General features: G+C 43.8%; 1 pseudogene; it reads right to left on the bottom strand.

Moving 5' to 3' along the window:
• Positions 1–1,618: 1,618 nt before the first annotated feature.
• LOC126109088 (5S ribosomal RNA) lies at positions 1,619–1,736 on the bottom strand (annotated as a pseudogene).
• Between the last annotated feature and the right edge of the window lie 14,796 nt (positions 1,737–16,532).

The following is a 16,532-nucleotide window of genomic DNA, read 5'->3' as shown; positions in this document are numbered from 1 at the left end:
AGTTCCAAAAGCATCTCAATAACGCTTATGTGTTCTTCGAACCTAAAACTAAAACTAAACTCCTCCCGAACAGGCCATGAAGACCCAACGGTACCGACCAGCGGCCGTGTCATCCTCAGACCACAGGCGTCACTGGATGCGGATACGGAGGGGCATGGATTCCCATTTCAGTTCCAAAAGCATCTCAATAACGCTTATGTGTTCTTCGAACCTAAAACTAAAACTAAACTCCTCCCGAACAGGCCACGAAGACCCAACGGTACCGACCAGCCGCCGTGTCATCCTCAGACCACAGGCGTCACTGGATGCGGATACGGAGGGGCATGGATTCCCATTTCAGTTCCAAAAGCATCTCAATAACGCTTATGTGTTCTTCGAACCTAAAACTAAAACTAAACTCCTCCCGAACAGGCCATGAAGACCCAACGGTACCAACCAGCCGCCGTGTCATCCTCAATCCACAGGCGTCACTGGATGCGGATACGGAGGGGCATGGATTCCAATTTCAGTTCCAAAAGCATCTCAATAACGCTTATGTGTTCTTCGAACCTAAAACTAAAACTAAACTCCTCCCGAACAGGCCACGAAGACCCATCGGTACCGATCAGCCGCCGTGTCATCCTCAGACCACAGGCGTCACTGGATGCGGATACGGAGGGCATGGATTCCCATTTCAGTTCCAAAAGCATCTCAATAACGCTTATGTGTTCTTCGAACCTAAAACTAAAACTAAACTCCTCCCGAACAGGCCACGAAGACCCAACGGTACCGACCAGCCGCCGTGTCATCCTCAGACCACAGGCGTCACTGGATGCGGATACGGAGGGTCATGGATTCCCATTTCAGTTCCAAAAGCATCTCAATAACCCTTATGTGTTCTTCGAACCTAAAACTAAAACTAAACTCCTCCCGAACCGGCCATGAAGACCCAACGGTACCGACCAGCCGCCGTGTCATCCTCAGTCCACAGGCGTCACTGGATGCGGATACGGAGGGGCATGGATTCCCATTTCAGTTCCAAAAGCATCTCAATAACGCTTATGTGTTCTTCGAACGTAAAACTAAAACTAAACTCCTCCCGAACAGGCCATGAAGACCCAACGGTACCAACCAGCCGCCGTGTCATCCTCAGTCCACAGGCGTCACTGGATGCGGATACGGAGGGGCATGGCTTCCCATTTCAGTTCCAAAAGCATCTCAATAACGCTTATGTGTTCTTCGAACCTAAAACTAAAACTAAACTCCTCCCGAACAGGCCATGAAGACCCAACGGTACCGACCAGCCGCCGTGTCATCCTCAGACCACAGGCGTCACTGGATGCGGACACAGAGGGGCATGGATTCCCATTTCATTTCCAAAAGCATCTCAATAACGCTTATGTGTTCTTCGAACCTCAAACTAAAACTAAACTCCTCCCGAACAGGCCACGAAGACCCAACGGTACCAACCGGCCGCCGTGTCATCCTCAGTCCACAGGCGTCACTGGATACGGATATGGAGGGTCATGTGGTCAACACACCGCTCTCCCGGCCGTATGTCAGTTTACGAGACCGGTGCCGCTACTTCTCAGTCGAGTAGCTCCTCAGTTTGCCTCACAAGGGCTGAGTGCACCCCGCTTGCCAACAGCGCTCGGCAGACCGGATGGTCACCCATCCAAGTGCTAGCCCAGCCCAACAGCGCTTAACTTCAGTGATCTGACGGGAGCCGGTGTTACCACTGTGGCAAGACCGTTGGCCGTTGTTCGAACCGGTAACAAATCTAGCAGCCTGCCTCTGAATTGCTTCGACGTATTCCTTCATTCCTATCAGGTACGGATCCCAAACACTCGAGCAGTACTTACGAATAGGTCGCATCAGCTTCCTATACGCGGTCTTCTTTACAGGTGAACCACTCTTTCCCAGAACTACGAATAGGTCGCACCAGCGTCCTATACGCGGTCTCCTTTACAGGTTGCATGGGGGCTTAATTATATATAAAAAATGAATGCAAATATCTTTTAGTAGCTGTAGTCCGATTACGCAAGTCTCGTAAACGGTTGGCCCTGACTAGTTTTATTACGCTATCTGACTGCATAGAACAACAACATAGAATGAAATGAAATTTTCGTTAACACAAATAATTAATTAAGTCCCCAGCAACTATAAAACCTACGAAACCAAAGCACAAGTATGACTGTTCTGTATGTGGAAGTATGACTCAACGCACATCTGGCACGGTTCTTCTTCAACAAGACAAGAATTTTTAAATACCAATTATACTGACGTGATAAAAAAAAATTAGAAATACTATAATTGCGCAAGAAAACCAAAATTACACTCTAATACAAGAACACAAGCCAGATGCTTTGTTGACTGAACCTGTAATGATGCATTATTTGAGATACAGAAATAATAAAAAGAAAAAAACAGGGAATTTGTTACCTTCATATATATTGACGAAAACCACTCTGATCATTACAATATCTCCATTAGAATAACATCTGCTATCTCTCCCATCAAATAGCTGCATAAAATATGGAACAAACACTCACTACTACCATATCTCAACAACTCTCCACTACATCTGAACAAGAACCGCCTACCACAGCTTCTCGACAAGAACTGCCTGCCGCTACCTCTCAATAATCACTGCCAGTGGAGGCGGCGGAACAAAACTCTCTGGCGCGATCTCTGGCGCTGTGGCTCAGTGTAGCCACCTTTCAAGGTGAACCACTCTTTCCCAAAACTCTTCCAACAAACTGAAGTCGACGATTCGCCTTCCCTACCACAGTTCCAATCCTGCCTCGGACATGGGTGTGTGTGATGTCCTTAGGTTAGTTAGGTTTAAGTAGTCCTAAGTTCTAGGGGACTGATGACCTCAGAAGTTAAGTCCCATAGTGCTCAGAGCCATTTCAACCAGCCAGCCTACCACGGTAGTCACATGCTCGTTTCATCTCATATCGCTTTGCAACGTTTCGCCCAGATATTTAAACGACTTTACTGTGTCAAGCAGTAGACTAGCGATACTGTATCCGAACATTACAGGTTTGATCTTCCCACTCATCCGCATTAAGTTACATTTTTCCACATTTTGGGCAGGCTGCCATTCACCGCACCAACTGGAACTTTTGTCTAATTCGTCTTCTGTCTTGCTACAGTCATTCAACTTCGACACCATACCGCACACGACCGCATCATCAGCAAACAACCGCACTTTGCTGCCCATCCGCCAAATCACTTATATACCGGGTGATCAAAAAGTCAGTATAAATTTGAAAACTTAATAAACCACGGAATAATGTAGACAGAGAGTTAAAATTTGATACACATGCTTGGAATGACATGGGGGTTTATTAGAACCAAAAAAAAAAAAAAACAAAGTTCACAAAATGTCCGACAGATGGCGCTGGACACCAAAACGTCAGTGACTGCGAATGACAATCGTGTATAAAAGGAGCTGTAATGATAGAATCAGATGCGCCAGCAGTCGCAGCATGTTGACGTTACCTGAAAAGGCGCTTTTAGTGAAGCTGTATTATCAGAATGGGGAATGTGCTAGTTCAGCGGTGCGATCCTATCGCCGCAGGAAGGGGATTCGAACGGGTAAACGTCCGTTGACAAATGCAGCTGTGGCGAGAATGATTTCGAAGTTCGAAGCCACGGGTTGTTTAGACGGTAGACCCCGTAGTGGCCGACCGAGCACAAGGCGTAATGCTGCTGAGACAGTTCAGGAAGAAATGGAGACTGTAGCGGGTTCGTCTGTGCACGGGGAAGTCAGCGCTCGTGCAGTCGCACGTCGCACCGGCATTCCATATACTACTGTCTGGTTGGCACTGAGGCGTACCCTCCGATGCTATCCGTACAAAATCCATCGGCATCGTGAACTGTTACCTGGCGATTTAGTGAAGCGGAATTTGGGCTACCTAAAATCCTGGAACTGTCGTGGTCACTCCATTGCACGACGAGAAAGCCACGGTATGGGTTGGATTTACCACATCTTCCGTTATCGGGCCTTTCTCCTTCGAGGAAATGCGTGATTCTGGTTTTGTAACTGCTACCGTGACGGGTGAGAGGTACGCCGATATGTTACAGAATCGCATCATCCCCAGCCTGGCTGATAAACACCTGCTGGAACGTACGATGTTTATGCAGGATGGCGCTCCACCCCATATTGCCAGACGCGTGAAAGATCTCTTGCGCGTTTCGTTTGGTGATGATCGTGTTCTCAGCCGCCACTTTCGTCATGGTTGGCCTCCCAGGTCCCCAGACCTCAGTCCGTGGGATTATTGGCTTTGGGGTTACCTGAAGTCGCAAGTGTATCGTGATCGACCGACATCTCTAGGGATGCTGAAAGACAACATCCGACGCCAATGCCTCACCGTAACTCCGGACATGCTTTACAGTGCTGTTCTCAACATTGTTCCTCGACTACAGCTGTTGTTGAGGAATGATGGTGGACATATTGAGCATTTCCTGTAAAGAACATCATCTTTCAGAATGAGATTTTCACTCTGCAACGGAGTGTGCGCTGATATGAAACTTCCTGGCAGCGAGACTCGAACTCGGGACCTTTGCCTTTCGCGGGCAAGTGCTCTACCATCTGAGCTACCGAAGCACGACTCACGCCCGGTACTCACAGCTTTACTTCTGCCAGTATCTCGTCTCCCACCTTCCAAACTTTACAGAAGCTCTCCTGCGAACCTTGCAGAACTAGCACTCTTGAAAGAAAGGATATTGCTGAGACATGGCTTAGCCACAGCCTGGGGGATGTTTCCAGAATGAGATATTCACTCTGCAGCGGAGTGTGCGCTGATATGAAACTTCCTGGCAGATTAAAACTGTGTGCCCAACCGAGACTCGAACTCGGGACCTTTGCTAGAGCATTTGCCCGCGAAAGGCAAAGGTCCCGAGTTCGAGTCTCGGTCGGGCACACAGTTTTAATCTGCCAGGAAGTTTCAACATCATCTTTGCTTTGTCTTACTTTGTTATGCCAATTATTGCTATTCTGATCAGATGAAGCACCATCTGTCGTACATTTTTTGAACTTTTGTATTGTTTTGGTTCTAATAAAACCCCGTGTCATTCCAAGCATGTGTATCAATTTGTACCTCTCTGTCTACATTATTCCGTGATTTATTCAGTTTTCAAATTTATATTGACTTTTTGATCACCCGGTATATAAAGAACAACAGCAGTCCTATCACACTTGTTAGGGGTTCGCCTGAAGATCCTGTCAGATTTTTAGTTACTTGTGATCGTCCATAAGCATAAGAAAGAAGGTTCGTCTTTATCGACTCACCAGGACTTATTTGTTTACCAGCGTCCAAAGAACACTAAAACACAATATATGTGCATAAAAAATTCTAGGTCAAGATCTCTAAAACTCCTTTATTTGATAACTAGTTTCAGCTCATTGACGAACAACCTTGAGATCTAAAATAGAGAAAATTGCATAAAGAAATGAAGAATAGGGTAATACATTTTATACTTAAACTTTCATGAAGGGCAGGAGGCAGATTCCATATTTCTAGATTTCCGGAAAGCATTTGACATGCTGCCCCATTGCAGGCTGTTAACGAAGGTACGAGCATGCGCAGTAAGCTCACAGATATGTGAGTGGTTCGATGAATTCTTAAACAATAGAACTCAGTATTTTGTCCTCGACGGCGAGCGTTCATCGGAGACAAGGGTGTCGTTATAAGTGCCCCAGGGAACTGTGATAGGATCGCTTTTGTTCTCTGTATACATAAATGATTTGGCGGACAGGATGGGCAGAAATCTGCGGTTGTTTGCTCATGATGCTGTGGTGTAGGATAAGATGTCGAAGTTGAGTGTCTGCAGGAAGATACAAAACGACTTAGAAAAAATTTGCAGTTGGTGTGATGAATGGCAGCTAGCTCTAAATGTGGAAAAATGTAAGTTAACGCGCTGAGTTGGATGAACGAATCTGTATTGTTCGGATACAGTTTTTCTAGTGTCCTGTTTGACATCGTCAAGGTTAAATATCTGGGCGTAACCTTGCAAGGCGATATGAGGTGGTTGAGCATGTGAGATCTGTGGTAGGGAAGGCAAATGGTCCGATTGGTTGATTTGGGGGAAGGGACGAAACTGCGAGGTCATCGGTCTCATCAGATTAGGGAAGGACGGGAAAGGAAGTCGGCCGTGCCCTTTCAAAGGAACCATCCCGGCATTTGCCTGAAGTGATTTATGGAAATCACGAAAAACCTAAATCAGGATGGCCGGACGCAGGACTGAACTGTCGTCCTCCCGAATGGGAGTCCAGTGTGCTAACCACTCCGCCACCTCGCTCGGTGATAATGGTCGACTTTGGTTTGTTGGGAGAACTTTACGAAAGAGTTTCTTGATGCAATAATTTTCCAACAGCCGTATGTACTGTAGAAATTTATTTTAATTTATGAACTTCTATGTGCTACCAGTTTCGGCATTACATTGATGCCATCTTCAGCCCCACTCGTCATAGTCGTAAAAATCGCTACACACGGAAGGAGCCATATAACTGGATGCGTGAATCAAATCGTTATGCAACAGCTCTTGGTGGCCAGGTTACACAGTCTGTGAGTCTCCGTGTATAGCGATTTTACGACTATAACGTGTGGGGCCTGAAGATGACATCAATGTAATGCCGAAACTGGTAGCACATTGTTGTTGTTGTTGTGGTCTTCAGTCCTGAGACTGGTTTGATGCAGCTCGCCATGCTACTCTATCCTGTGCTAGCTTCTTCATCTCCCAGTACCTACTGCAGCCTACATCCTTCTGAATCTGCTTAGTGTATTCATCTCTTGGTCTCCCTCTTTACCCTCCACGCTGCCCCCCAATACTAAATCGGTGATCCCCTGATGCCTCAAAACATGTCCTACCAACCGATCCCTTCTTCTAGTCAAGTTGTGCCACAAACACGTCTTCTCCCCAATCCTATTCAGTACCTCCTCATTAGTTATGTAATCTACCCATCTAATCCTCAGCATTCTCCTGTAGCACCACATTTCGAAGGCTTCTATTTTCTTCTTGTACAAACTAGTTATCGTCAACGTTTCACTTCCATCCATGGCTACACTCCATACAAATACTTTCAGAAACGACTTCCTGACACTTAAATCCATACTAGATGTTAACAAATTTCTCTTCTTCAGAAACGCTTTGCTTGCCATTGACAGTCTACATTTTATATCCTCTGTACTTCGACCATCATCAGTTATTGTGCTCCCCAAATAGCAAAACTCCTTTACTACTTTAAGTGTCTCATTTCCCAATCTAATTCCCTCAGCATCACCCGACTTAATTCGACTACATTTCATTATCCTCGTTTTGCTTTTGTTGATGTTCATCTTATATCCTCCTTTCAAGACACTGTCCATTCCGTTGAACTGCTCTTCCAAGTCCTTTGCTGTCTCTAACAGAATTACAAACAGCTTTGAAAAAGACATTTGGGGAGCAAAATAACTGATGATGGTCAAAGTAGAGAGGATATAAAATGTAGACTGGCAATGGCAAGGAAAGCATTTCTGAGGAAGAGAAATTTGTTAACACCGAGTATAGATTGAAGTGTCAGGAAATCGTTTCTGAAAATATTTGTATGGAGTGTAGCCACTTATGGAAGTGAAAGATGGACGATAAATAGTTTGGACAAGAAGAGAATAGAAGCTTTCGAAATGTGGTGCTACAGAAGAATGCTGAAGATTAGATGGGTAGATCACATAACTAATGAGGAAGTATTGAACAGGATTGGGGAGAAGCGGAGTTTGTGGCACAACTTGACTAGAAGAAGGGATCGGTTGGTAGGACATGTTCTGAGGCATTTAGGGATCACTAGTTTAGTATTGGAGGGCAGCGTGGAGGGCAATAATCGTAGAGGGAGACCAAGAGATGAATACACTAAGCAGATTCAGAAGGATGTAGGCTGCAGTAGGTACTGGGAGATGAAGGAGCTTGCACAGGATAGAGTAGCATGGAGAGCTGCATCAAACCAATCTCAGGACTGAAGACCACAACAACAACAACAACAACAACAACAAGTTCTAGGCGACTGATGACCTCGGAAGTTAAGTCGCATAGTGCTCAGAGCCATCTATTTGCTAGCGGAACAGAAGGCAATGACAGGTAGTGGTACAGGGTACCCTCCGCCACGCACCGACCGGCGACTTGCGGAGTACCTATGCAGATGTATGATACACACCAATAAAACTTTAATATTTAATTCCTTGTATACCAGCTACCAGGCTTTATACATCGTCATAACCTGTTCAGCTGAATAGCTTTATTGTCATGTACAAATTCAAAAATTTTCTATTGATCGCGACAAAATAAAGACCTACAAAGTGCATTTGGTAAGTGGTTTGTAGCTGAGATCTTACCTAAAATTCCAAAGACCTCGTCGCCATGGTAACACAGGTTCCCAGCAGTTAAGGGCTGTCGGGCACCACATGCACTATGATGAGTGACTGTGAAACCTTCCCGTCTCCTCTATATCTCTTTTGTTACGCAACCTTCCCTTCTACAATAACCTATGAAACCTTCCCTTAGGATTTCTACCTCTTGCTTAATAATAACAAATGAAATCTTCCCTTTGAAATTAATTCTCTTTCTCAATAATAATAAGTGCAATCTTCGTATACAAATTTAAATGCTGCTTATTAAAAGTGATTTTCTGATTATTTTTACGAAACATAGAATGTGTCGTCGTCGTGGCTCTCAGTCGTTACCTGCAGTAACCCAAAACTGTTCCTTACCTTTTTTACTGTTACTGGGTCGGCCGTTGTGGCCGAGCGGTTCTAGGCGCTTGAGTCTGGAACCGCGCGACCGCTACGGTCGCAGGTTCGAATCCTGCCCCGGGCATGGATGTGTGTGATGTCCTTAGGTTAGTTAGGTTTAAGTAGTTCTAAGTTCTAGGGGACTGATGACCTCAGATGTTAAGTCCCATAGTGCTCAGAGCCATTTGAACCATTTGAACTGTTACTGGATCGCCATCCGACTGCTACATCGAACTGCGACATGAATATACTTACTCTGTTTTACTATACTCTATTAGCTGCTGGTGGGCTGTCATAGTAAGTGGCTGTATTTATTACCAAAGCTGACGTTATTCTTTAATTAATTTGACTGAAGTTACGTAATTCATAGTTAAACTCTTTATTGACAACAATAAAATTTTGCTGAGTTTTACTTTGATGGTTTTTGGGATGGATTGTAATCAGTAATGCAATATTGCTGGCAAAAATTAATTATATTCTGAAAACATTCTTCAAATATTTACTGTTGGTAATGAAATGATTTTACGAACGTTCAAATGGGACTTACTTTTCACAATAATCTTACAACTAGCATTGCGCAAACATACCTTCAGTAGTCTTGAGTTTCGCAAAGAAAATTATTCAATAATATTAGTTCCTCTTATGATAGTAGTTAGCTGATGTCTCTGTACATCCGTTTATAATCTCTTGTAAACCACAGCTGGTGGCTGGCAGGCACACCGCTCCTCTCAACCTCTCGCTTCAGACCTGCTAACGACCCGCTTCCCTTCTCGCTTACTACTAGACTTGGCCACTGTTTCTATGTTTCGATACAGTGTATCGATACGTGGAACTGTTTCAGTGTTTCGGAACGGCTGTGGTTCACTGTTTCCAAACAGTGGTGTTTCATTCCGCCCCTGTCTCGGATACCCGGACCAGATTAGATCTCGAGCCAGACACAGAAACTGTATCGTTGTTTCAAAATAAGGCTGTTTCAGTCCACCTGTGCTTGGAACGGACTAATTGTATCGAAACAGTGATGTTTCATTCCCCTCTGTGTCGAACGAGATTCGGGCTCGGCACAGGTACTGAAACACAACATACCACTTCGTGAAACTCTTTCAAGAGTGTCGAAATCTTTTTGACAAGCAATAGCAAGAAGAATAAGATATCCGAAAATAAAGCTTCGTTTCTAACTGACTGTCCTATTCCGAACTGGCGTAACATCTGCTTTATAAACACTAACCAAACAATAAGACAACGCATACTATTCACATTCAAAATAATAAATATGTGAAAATCATTCAGTTAAATTACACTTTTTGATAACATACGCTTCTCTGTTCATGTACAGTAATCATATTAAGAAACGCAAGTAAGCCTACAACATTTTGAATAAAAAAAGTCGTAGAGTGACAGTTATTAGACATATACATAAATTTGATGTAGGTATAATTGCAAGCAATCTGTTTGACATATCACTAATAGTGTAATGGTGAAAGGGAAGGGCTGGGAAGCATGGTGAATTTATAGTAACGGTTCGAAACACCTTGAAAGACAAAATTTTTTTCTGTTATATATTGTTATTTATTCGAATTATTTGTCATTATTTGTGAGTCTATAGTCACTGTGCCTATTATCCACAATGATTCCCTTTGTGTGCATGGAAATTAGCAGGATGGGTATATTACCCATACTAACGGAATGTCGGAATCCCAGTAGAATATCCGTTGTTTCTGCAGTTTGCTCCCACCTCCAGTTCCGTTCGTGGTGGTTCTTCTGTCTTCAGCTATGGCTGTCCTCAGCCAATCGAAAAGTATGAAAGTCACACGACAGGAAAGCAGCGCATTTGCTGCAGGAAATACGAAACTGCCAAGACGCCTAAGTGATAGACTCATACTTTCTGCGATATGATTAGCGCTCTCGCACCTCATTTGTGTTTATATGGACATACTTATACAGTAGACATTCAAGACGATAAAGTGTGTAGGTTCACTAAATTACAAAACACAAACTGTTTCACTGTTTCGAACAGCGTATCGAAACATTACATTGTACTGTTTCATTTGTTTCGAAACAGTTACGTGTTTCCGTTCGCCCATCTCTACTTACTATTGACTTCCTACGAACGCTGAAGTGGGGTCTCTCTCGCCAACAATGCCTTCTGGTGCAGACAATCCCTGCTACCAACACAAAATGTATCAATGCGCGGTCTTTCCCGCTCTTTTCTTAAAATGTATCCATACGCGGTCTCTCCCGCCCTTTTTTAAAATTATATCAATGTGCGGTCTCTCCCGCCAACAATACTTTGGTGCAGACATTCCCTGCTACCACAATTGTTTCCAAAATGACAAATATTAATTATTCCTACTTAATCCTGTTAATAAAATATAAAAATCTTTCATAAATTGTGGTTTGACAATAGACAATAGAAATATACACGTCTTAACAACAGTCCTGGTCTGCTGAGTACTGTTGACTACCAGGATGTGCTCAGCTCTTGTAGGGCAGTTGAGGAACTTCTTGGGGTCAGGGATTTCCTCTGCCTCGTGATGACTGGGTGTTGTGTGATGTCCTTAGGTTGGTTAAGTTTAAGTAGTTCTAAGTTCTAGGGGACTGATGACCACAGCTGTTAAGTCCCATAGTGCTCAGAGCCATTGGAACCATTTGAGGAACTTCTTGACTGAGAAGTAGCGGTTCCGGTCAGGAAATCTGACAACGGCTGGCGGAGCGGTGTGCTGACTTCATTGCACTCCGTAATCTGCATCGAGTGACGTCCATAGCCTGAGGGTGACACGGCGGTCGGTCGGTACCGTTAAGCCTTCTGAGGGCTGTACGGAAGGAGTTACCTAAAGTAGTTCGTCGTGGTTACATACAGTCTGTCAATAGCCATGTGTGTCGCTCGCGGTGTTACAGGAACAAACAAGTAGCTACATTATAGCTGTCGTACCTTCCGTACTCACATCAGCTATGCCACCTTATTGCTATACGAAAGCGCTGTCAGGTGTCGCTACTAGCCAGTGACGTTCTACATCTTCATCTACATCCATACTCCGCAAGCCACCTGACGGTGTGTGGCGGAGGGTACCTTGAGTACCTCTATCGGTTCTCCCTTCTATTCCAGTCTCGTATTGTTCGTGGGAAGAAGGATTGTCGGTATGCCTCTGTGTGGGCTCTAATCTCTCTGATTTTATCCTCATGGTCTCTTCGCGAGATATACGTAGGAGGGAGCAATATACTGCTCGACTCTTCGGTGAAGGTATGTTCTCGAAACTTTGACAAGAGCCCGTATCGAGCTACTGAGCGTCTCTCCTGCAGTCTTCCACTGGAGTTTATCTATCATCTCCGTAACGCTTTCGCGATGACTAAATGATCCTGTAACGAAGCGCGCTGCTCTCCGTTGGGTCTCTTCTCTTTCTCTCTTCTATCAACCCTATCTGGTACGGATCCCACACCGGTGAGCAGTATTCAAGCAGTGGGCGAACAAGCGTACTGTAACCTACTTCCTTGGTTTTCGGATTGCATTTCCTTAGGATTCTTCCAATGAATCTCAGTCTGGCATCTGCTTTACCGACGATTAATTTTATATGGTCATTCCATTTTAAATCACTCCTAATCCCTACCCCCAGATAATTTATGGAATAACTACTTCCAGTTGCTGACCTGCTATTTTGTAGCTAAATGATAAGGGATCTTTCTTTCTATGTATTCACAGCACATTACACTTGTCTACATTGAGATTGAATTGCCATTCCCTGCACCATGCGACAATTCGTTGCAGATCTTCCTGCATTTCAGTACAATTTTCCATTGTTACAACCTCTCGATATACTACAGCATCATCTGCGAAAAGCCTCAGTGAACTTCCGATGTCATCCACAAGGTCATTTATATATATTGTGAATAGCAACGGTCCTACGACACTCCCCTGCGGCACACCTGAAATCACTCTTACTTCGGAAGACTTCTCTCCATTGAGAATAACATGCTGCGTTCTGTTATCTAGGAACTCTTCAATCCAATCACACAATTGGTCTGATAGTCCGTATGCTCTTACTTTGTTCATTAAACGACTGTGGGGAACTGTATCGAACGTCTTGCGGAAGTCAAGAAACACGGCATCTACCTGGGAACCCGTGTCTATGCCCCTCTGAGTCTCGTGGACGAATAGCGCGATCTGGGTTTCACACGATCGTCTTTTTCGAAACCCATGCTGATTCCTACAGAGTAGATTTCTAGTCTCCAGAAAAGTTATTATACTCGAACATAATACGTGTTCCAAAATTCTACAACTGATCCACATTAGAGATATAGGTCTATAGTTCTGCACATCTGTTCGACATCCCTTCTTGAAAACGGGGATGACTTGTGCCCTTTTCCAATCTTTTGGAACGCTACTCTCTTCTAGAGACATACGGTACACTGCTGCAAGAAGGGGGGCAAGTTCCTTCACGTACTCTGTGTAAAGTCGAACTGGTATCCCATCAGGTCCAGCGGCCTTTCCTCTTTTGAGCGATTTCGTTTTTCTATCCCTCTGTCATTTATTTCGATATCTACCATTTTGTCATTGTGTGACAATCTAAAGAAGGAACTATAGTTCAGTCTTCCTCTGTGAAACAGCTTTGGAAAAAGAGATTTAGTATTTCGGCCTTTAGTCTGTCATCCTTTGTTTCAGCACCATTTTAGTCACAGAGTGTCTGGACATTTTGTTTTGATCCAACTACCGCTTTGACATAAGGCCAAAATTTCTTAGGATTTTCTGCCAAGTTAGTACACAGAACTTTACTTTCGAATTAATTAAACGCCTCTCGCATTGCCCTCCTCACACTACATTTGGCTTCGTGTAATTTTTGTTTGTCTGCAAGGCTATGGCTTTGTTTATGTTTGCTGTGAAGTTCAGAGTCGTGGCTGTGCAGTAACATACAGAACAGCAGCGTAAAGAACTTTCTACTAGATTTACGTTATTTAAATTGTAACGAACTATGTTCCATTCCTACAATGTGTAGTAACGATATGCCGAACACAGGTCTTCGCTACGTAGTAACAAATAGAAGAACATTAAAAAGAGAGGGAAATAAAATGGTCACAACTGAAAACAGTAAAATATGTGAAATACAAGAAATACTGTAGAATGCCAATGGTCAAAAACCGTCATATTGAAAAATAAAGCGAGTATGATGATGAAGATGAAAATGAAATGGGAGATACAACATTGCGTGAAGAGTTTGACGGAGCACTGAAAGACCAAAGTCAAAACAAGGCCCAGGGAGTAGACAACATTACATTAGAACTACTGACAGCCTTGGGAGAGACAACCAAGACAAAACCTTACCATCTGGTGAGCAAGATGTATGAGACAGACGAAACACCCTCAGACTTCAAGAAGAATATAATAATTCCAATCCCAAAGAAAGCAGGTGTTGACAGATGTGAAAATTACCGAACTATCAGTTTAATAAGTCACGGCTGCGAAATACTAACGCGAATTCTTTACAGACGAATGGAAAAACTGGTGGAAGCCGGAAAATCAGTTTGAATTCCGTAGGAATATTGGAACACGTGAGCCAATACTGACCCTACGACTTATTTTGGAAGCTAGATTAAGGAAAGGCAAACTTACGTTTCGAGTATTTGTAGACTTAGAGAAAGGTTTTGACAGTGTTGACTGGAATTCTCTCTTTCAAATTCTGAAGGTGGCAGGGATCAAATATAGGGAGCGAAATCCTATTTACAATTTGTACAGAAACCAGATGGCAGTTATAAGAGTTGAAGGACATGAAAGGGAAGCAGTGGTTGGGAAGGGAGTGAGACAGGGTTGTAGCCTCTCCGCGATGTTATTCAATCTGTATATTGAGCAAGCAGTAAAGGAAACAAAAGACAAAGTCGGAGTAGGTATTAAAATATATGGAGAAGAAATAAAAACTTTGAGGTTCGCCGATGGCATCGTAATTATGTCAGAGACACCAAAGGACTTGGAAGAGCAGTTGAACGGAATGGACAGTGTCTTGAAAGGAAGATATTAGATGATCAAGAAAAGCAAAACGAGGATAATGGAATGTAGTCGAAATAAGTCGGGTGGTGCTGGGGAATTAGATTAGGAAATGAGACACTTAAAGTAGTAGATGAGTTTTGCTATTTTGGGAGCAAAATAACTGATGATAGTCGAAGTAGAGAGGATATAAAATGTAGACTGGCAATGGCAAGGAAAGCGTTTCTGAAGAAGAGAAATTTGTTAACATCGAGTATAGATTGAAGTGTCAGGAAGTCTTTTCTGAAAGTTTTTGTATGGAGCGTAGCCATGTATGAAAGTGAAACGTGGACGATAAATAGCTTAGACAAGAAGTGTGGTACTACAGAAGAATGCTGAAGATTAGATGGGTAGATCACATAACTGATGAGGAGGTATTGAATACAATTGGGGAGAAGAGGAGTTTGTGGCACAACTTGACTAGAAGAAGGGATCGGTAGGTATGACATGTTATGAGGCATCAAGGGATCACCAATTTAGTACTGGAGGGCAGCGTGGAGGGTAAAAATCGTAGAAGGAGTCCAAGAGACGAATACACTAAGCAGGTTCAGAAGGATGTAGGCTGCAGTAGGTACTGGGAGATGAAGAAGCTTGCAGAGGAGCCGGCCGAAGTGGTCGTGCGGTTAAAGGCGCTGCAGTCTGGAACCGCAAGACCGCTACGGTCGCAGGTTCGAATCCTGACTCGGGCATGGATGTTTGTGCTGTCCTTAGGTTAGTTAGGTTTAACTAGTTCTAAGTTCTAGGGGACTAATGACCTCAGCAGTTGAGTCCCATAGTGCTCAGAGCCATTTTTTGCTTGCAGAGGATAGAGTAGCATGGAGAGCTGCATCAAACTAGGCCAGGACTGAAGGCCACAACAACAACAACAAAGCGAGTAATATCGTAACTGTAAGTATACGTGTGTGTGGTGTCTATTCTTTCGGACATTTCCGAAAGAGCAGATACAACATAAATGGAACTAAGCAGAGGACGGCCAATGATGTCTTCTGTGCAGGTGCATACTAAGCTCGAACTCTTACGGGAATCGGCGAAGTATCGTGAGTAATAAGGATAATTGAGAATAGAGTGTGGATAAGTTGCGCGTTTGGGTCTGACCGGAGTCGTGCTATAGAAGTCCGCAGAGTTGCGATGACCGCTGTGTACGTATGGCGCAGTGTTCAGCGCGTCTGCCTAGAAAGCAGGAGACCTGGGTTCAAATACTGGTCCAGCGAATAACTTTCCACATTGACTTAGATCAGTGCCACTTGCAGCCAATCTGTGTTATTCCTTGTGCCTCCAAGTACAGGTGCCACTTATAATGAGCGTGTTAAGTTGTTTTAATTACACCAATAAATGGATGGATAACCTGAGTTTCTGTGCACGGGACAGGCAAAATAATGTGAACCAGTGGTAGTAGTGGGATGATTGCGTGTGACGGTCAACGACGTAGCTAATGCACGTGTCGCTTTAGACTATGCGTGTTTAGTACGGGCTAGCCATCGGTGCAGGTTACGAGGGTTGTTTTTTAAGTAAGGGCCGTTTTTATTTTTACAAAAAGATACAAATACTTTTGTAAAAAAACTTTTATATTCTGATTCTACATACTTTTACCTATTTTTCTACATAGTTGCGTTTTTTATTTAAGCACTTGTCATACCGTACAACTAAGTTTTTAATTCCCTCTTCAAAGAGTTCGGCCGCCTGCTCCGACAGCCAAGAGTTCACGGCCGCTTTCACTTCATCATCGTCATTGAAGCGCTGCCCGACAAGATGGTGTTTCAGGTACCGGAAAAGGTGAA

The sequence above is a fragment of the Schistocerca cancellata genome, chromosome 11 (genome assembly GCF_023864275.1).
Source record: "Schistocerca cancellata isolate TAMUIC-IGC-003103 chromosome 11, iqSchCanc2.1, whole genome shotgun sequence".
In the NCBI taxonomy this organism is placed as follows: Eukaryota; Metazoa; Arthropoda; class Insecta; order Orthoptera; family Acrididae; genus Schistocerca; species Schistocerca cancellata.
The sequence above is the reverse complement of the archived record's forward strand: the minus strand, read 5'-3'. Positions and strand labels throughout refer to the sequence as shown.